Below are 6,427 nucleotides of genomic sequence, written 5' to 3'. Positions count from 1 at the left end.
AATTGGAATGAGGCTGGGCGCAGTGGCTCATACCTGTAATCCCAGCACTTTGGGGGGGCCTAGGCAGGTGGATCACCTGAGGTCAGGGGTTCGAGATCAGCCTGGTCAACATGGCGAAAGCCCGTTTCTAATAAAAATACAAAAAATTAGCTGGGCATGGTAGTGCATACCTGTAGTCCCAGCTATTTGGGAGACTGAAGCAGGTGAATCTCTTGAACCTGGGAGGTGCAGGTTGCAGTGAGCCAATATTGTGTCATTGCACCTTAGCCTGGGCAACAGAGCAAGACTCCATCAAAAACAAAACAGAACAAAACAAAAAAACTGAAAACAAAAACTAATTGGAATGGAATAAACAGAAATGGAATTATTTGCCCATGATATACAAATCTGAAATGATCTATAGAAGCAGTTTTAATTAAAATAAAAGTTCAGGAAGGATGCTAGATATCAAAGCAATATTAAACATTCTGTGGTTTTCTATCCATCAGTTTCACATCTTTTCAGTTATATTTCAGAAGCAATAATTTTTGCCTCAGATTCCAAGCAACTTTACAGCCCACCGTTTGTCCACACTTCTGTTTTCTTAAGGCCGTTTGAGTTTTGTTCTCTGTTATTTGCTACCAGAAGAGCCTTGACTAACAGAGAGGTGTTTTCTTTGAGGTCAGGCTTAGGGGTCTTTTGCTCATGGGATGTGGCATGGACCTGCTTGAATGGAGCAAGGGATGCCAAACCAAAATGAGCTCTTGGGACAAAGGCTGTTCCTTGTTCCCTGCTATGTCCCTAGCAGCTAGCACACTGGGTTGGGTGCGGAGTAGATCTCAATCAACATTTATGGAAGGACTGTGGTCGCTATTTTTAACTAACTGAAGGACTCACATGGGGAGGAACTGACCCAGTCTGCGTAGGAGATCTCCAAGAGTCAGTGTCATCTGAGGACAGACCAGTCAGAGCTGGAGGACCTTGGGCTCCTGCCCAGTGAGGATTTGGGCAGCGATTGGATGAACACCTGACAGAAATTTAAAGGGCGGATTCAAACAACAGTTAGGAATCTGGATTTTGACCTTCAGAGGGAAATGGAAAATGGAAGAAAAATGGAATCATCATACAGTGGTCAGACTCCAAGATGGCCCCCAGTGATTCTTGCCTCCTAGAATTCATGCTCTTGCGTGGGTCCCTCCCTCATTGAATTGAGCTGGCTGTGTGGCCCACAGAATACAGTGGAAGTAATAGGGGGTGATTTCCAAGACCAGATCATCCAGGCATTGCAGCTTACAGGTGTTATTTTGGGGAAGCCAGCCATCATGCCGTAAGGACACTCACACAGCCCTTGGGGAGGACCACATGGAGAGGAACAATCTTATTATTACTACTATTTTTGAGACAGGATCTTTCTCTGTCCCCCAGGCTGCAGTGCAGTGGCGCAATCATAGCTCACTGCAGCGGCGCAATCATAGCTCACTGCAGCCTCAAACTCCTCAGCTCCAGCGATCCTCCCTCCTCAGCCTCCTGAGTAGCTGGGACTACAGGTGTGCCCAGCTATACCTGGGTAATTAAAACCATCTTTTTTTTTTTTTAAATAGAGATGGGGTCTTACTGTATTGCCCAGAGTGGCATCAAGCAATCAGCCTTGGCCTCCCAAGATGCTGGGACTAGAGGCATGGACCACTGCACCCGGCCTGTGTTGCCTTTGATGTGCTACCCGAGACATGTGTTCTGGGCAATGTTCAGGTCCAGGAAATTCCCACAGGTGGGGAGGTATCCCAGCTTGGGTCAAAAAGAACGTCTCCTCTAAGGAGCACTTGGAGGACAAGACTCACTGCCTGTCTTTGGGTTACTACCAGGACAGTGCCTGGCACGGCGTGGGTGCCCTTTAAATGTTCTTTGATTAGTGAACAAATAAAGGCAAGCTTGCTAGCAGGTCCTCTGGCCCTTTGGTACCACTTTGCGTTCTTCTGACTTTTTTAGTCTTCCTGGAACACTGTCCAGCAGAGGGCAGTGTTGTGCATCCCCGAATGCATGAACATTCATCAGGTGATATAGGGAGTTGTTTCAAGTTCCACGGGGCTCTGATTTTTAGAGGCAAGGTCTCCCTCTGTTACTCAGGCTGGAGTTCAGTGGCATAATCATGGCTCACTACAGCCTTGAACCCCTGGGCTTAGCGATTCTCCTGCGTCAGCCTCCTGAGTAGCTGAGCCTACAGGCGTGCACCATCATGCTCAGCTTATTTTTTTTTATTTTTTTTATTTTTTGAGACAGAGTCTCACTCTGTTGCCCGGGCTGGAGTGCAGTGGCTGGATCTCAGCTCACTGCAAGCTCCGCCTCCCGGGTTTATGCCATTCTCCTGCCTCAGCCTCCCGAGTAGCTGGGACTACAGGCGCCCGCCACCTCACCCAGCTAGTTTTTTGTATTTTTTAGTAGAGACGGGGTTTCACCATGTTAGCCAGGATGGTCTCGATCTCCTGACCTCGTGATCCGCCCGTCTCGGCCTCCCAAAGTGCTGGGATTACAGGCTTGAGCCACCGCGCCCGGCCGATTTTTACATTTTTTTTTTTTTTTTTTTGTAGAGACAGAGTCTCTGTATGTTGCCCAGGCTGTTCTGGAACTCCTAGCCTCAAGCGATTCTCCTGTATCAGTCTTCCAAAGTGTGTTATTTTGGGAATAATTGCTTCTTGCCACAAGCCCTAGACTTATACATGATGAGAAAACTACATCCGCAAAGCACAACTAAGTATTTTTTTAAGCCAAGTATTTAGTGGCTGTTGATACAGATAAATAAATTGATTGACCTTATCTTAGCAATAACACAATGCCACTTGTACTAGCACACTAAAAGCTTGGGTAAATAGAATTTGTTTTCTTTCTGATTTCCAATAGTAACCAAAATGTTTGAGGACATTTCAGAAGGAGTTCAAAAATCTAGAAAATATGCTGTAAGAATTATGATAAGAATAATTAATCAGGCCGGGTGTGGTGGCTCATTCTTGTAATCTCAGCAATTTGGGAGGCCCAGGTGGGTGGATCACCTGAGATCGGGAGTTCGAGACCAGCCTGGCCAACATGGTGAAGCCCCGTCTCTACTAAAAATACAAAAATTAGCTGGGAGTGGTGGTGCATGTCTGTAGTCCCAGCTACTCCGGAGGCTGAGTCAGGAGAATCACTTGAACTTGGGAGGTGGAGGCTGCAGTGAGCCTAGTTTGTGCCACTGCACTCCAGCCTGGGTGACAGAGTAAGTCTTTGTCTCAAAAGAACAACAACAACAAAAAGAATAATTGATCACATGGACAAACCTTGAAAACATTATGCTAAATGAAAGAGGCCAGTCATAAAAGACCACATATTGTATGATACCATTTCTGTGAAATGTCTGGAATAAGCTAATCTATAAAGACAGAGATTAGTGGTTGCCTAGAGATGGTGGGAGACCTGGGGAGATGGTGGGAGACTGGGGAATATCAGCTAAAGGGTGTGGAGTTTCTTTTGGGGGTGATGAAAATGTTTTAAAATTAGATTGTGGTGATAGTGCCAAATTTTGTGAGTATCCTAAAAACCACTGGACTGTATACTTTCAATGGGTGAACTCTATCTCAAAGCTGTAAAAAAGAATACTCGTGTTCAGCTACAGTTTTACATTTATATTTTTGTCCTTGTGATTTAGTCTCTGCAACTGTGTTAGTCATCTGTGATGGAGATGGTGATTTTCTGAGGATCGAACATACCATTGTCCATACGTCCTGGATAGCATGTGCCAGCAGGGATGCACTGTAGGAACATTACTGTTCCGGTGCTCGGCAGCCAGTGGATTTTCTGATCGTTGCCATGGAGCTGCCAGGGGCTCATCTGTTGTCCCCATTCACAGATAATGACCAGGTCCAGATAAGAGTGTGTAGTTTCATTCTAATCACTGGTCCAACTATTAGAGCCATGAGGGCTGACCCAGAGATTGGCATGGTACCCCCACAGCCCTGCTGGCATTAGCTGGAGGTCTGTGACCGCTTGTGGCTGTGAGAAACAGCAGCCGCAGGACGACACAGGTGGCAAGGCCTTGCTTCCAATTCTCACTCAACTTGTGTCCAAGATCTGCCTTCCTCCAACACGCACAACAGCCCCTGTAGTAAGCACCTCCCAAAGGGTGGAACCGGTCAACCCAGCAATGTGGGACAAAGCAAAATCCATCTTTAGAGGAAGCATCTTTGGCTGGCAGTTGGGAGGCTTGGCTTCTACACCTGGATTTGCTGGTTGAATTGACCAAGATCACGCCACTAAATCTCTGACCTTGGGTATGTTAATAGATTGAGTCTTATATGGGAAACCAAGGCTTAGACCTTTGAGGTCATTCTCAGTTCTAAATTCCATGAGCTATTGGCCTACACTCTTGAGAACAAATGTAGTTCACCCAATGAAGGCCAAGGGGACAATTTCTGTTTGTGTCTTACCTGTCGGCTGCCTCTGTTGTTTGCAGCAGTCGAATTTGAAAAGCTGTGGCCCAGCCTAGGTGCCTGATCCTTTGAGCCTGAGGCTAGAGATGAGATTGGGAGCATGATGAGGGGACTGGAGAAGCTGCCTTTGAGAGCCAGAGTCCCTCATTTGGCCTCCGTAGTTTGCCCCATATCTTAGTTAAAGGGAAAATTCTACCTGTTATGTAATATTTGCAACAAGAGGACATAACTTATGGCATCTTGAATTGCCTTGTCGTTTGGGACAGTGTCTCAGTGTTTGCTCCTCGTGCAAAAGATGACCGTTGGTATGTTCTTTCAGGGCCTCTGGTCACTTAATGAGGGGATAAAAGTGCAGCTGTGAGCAGTGGCCTTCCTCTCTACTCCATGGAGTTTCGTTTCCCCATTACCTCCCCATTGCAGCTAATTTCCACAGGGCAGAGGCTGGTCCTGAAGAAATGGGCTTTATTTGCACACAGCAGTCCTGAAGGCCCCTGTGAAGCACCTCATGGAATGAACTTGAGAGAAAAGAACTCTTGTCAGGCTGCAGAACGCCATTTTTTTTTTTTCTTTTTGAGACAAGGTCTTGCCATGTTGCCCAGGCTGGGGTGCTGTGGTGCAATCGTAGCTCACCACATCCCCAACCTCTGGGCTCAAGCGATTCTCCTGCCTCAGCTTCTTGAGTAGTTAGGACTAGAGGGGCACACCACCATACCTGGCTATTTTTCTAAAACTTTTTGCAGAAACAAGATCTTGCTATGTTGCCCAGGCTGGTCTTGAAGGTCTGGCCTCAACTGATCTTCCTGCCTCAGTCTCCCAAAGTGCTGGAATTACAGACATGAGCCACTGCACCTGGGCAAGCACCAATTTTTGAGCATTATTTTAAGCACTAGGCATTACATATGTTATATAATGCAATTTTCACAACAACACTCTATTAGTCCATTCTCACACTCCCTAAAGAACTACCTGAGACTGAGTAATTTATGAAGAAAAGAGCTTTAATTGACTTACAGTTTTACAAACTGTACAGAAAACATGGCTGGGAGGCCGCAGGAAGCTTACAATCATGGTGGAAGGGTGAAGGGGAAGCAAGTACGTCTTCACATGGCGACAGGAGAGAAAGTGCAAAGGTGAAGTACTACACACTTTAAAACAACCAGATCTCATGAGAACTCACTCACTATTGCGAGAACAGCAAGGGGGGAATCCACCCTCATGATCCAGTCACCTCCCACCAGGCCCTTCCTCCAACACTGAAGATCACAATTCAACGTGAGATTTCGATGGGGACTGTCATGCGCGTCCGTGTGAAGAGACCACCAGACAGGCCTTGTGTGAGCAATAAAGCTTTTTAATCACCTGGGTGCAGGCGGGCTGAGTCTGAAAAGAGAGTCAGGGAAGGGAGATAAGGGTGGGGCCGTTTTATAGGATTTGGGTAGGTAAAGGAAAATTACAGTCAAAGGGGGGTTGTTCTCTGGCGGGCAGGAGTGGGGGTCACAAGGTGCTCAGTGGGGGAGCTTTTTGAGCCAGGATGAGTCAGGAAAAGGAATTTCACAACATAGTGTCATCGCTTAAGGCAAGGACTGGCCATTTTCACTTCTTTTGTGGTGGAATGTCATCAGTTAAGGCGAGGCAGGGCATTTGCACTTCTTTTGTGATTCTTCAGTTACTTCAGGCCATCTGGGTGTATATGTGCAGGTCACTGGGGATGCGATGGCTTGGCCTCAGAGGCCTGACATTCCTGCCTTCTTATATTAATAAGAAAAATAAAACAAAATAGTGTGAAGTGTTGGGGTGGTGAAAATTTTTGGGGGTGGTATGGAGAGAGAATGGGCGATGTTTCTCAGGGCTGCTTCAAGTGGCATTGGGGCGGTGTGGGAACTTAGAGTGGGAGAGATTAAGCTGAAGGGAGATCTTGTGGTAAGGGGTGATATTGTGGGGTCGTTAGAAGAAACATTTGTCGTATTGAATGATTGGTGATGGCCTGGATG

This window comes from Colobus angolensis, unplaced genomic scaffold (assembly GCF_000951035.1).
Source record: "Colobus angolensis palliatus isolate OR3802 unplaced genomic scaffold, Cang.pa_1.0 Scaffold122, whole genome shotgun sequence".
NCBI lineage: Eukaryota > Metazoa > Chordata > Mammalia > Primates > Cercopithecidae > Colobus > Colobus angolensis.
The sequence above is the reverse complement of the archived record's forward strand: the minus strand, read 5'-3'. Positions refer to the sequence as shown.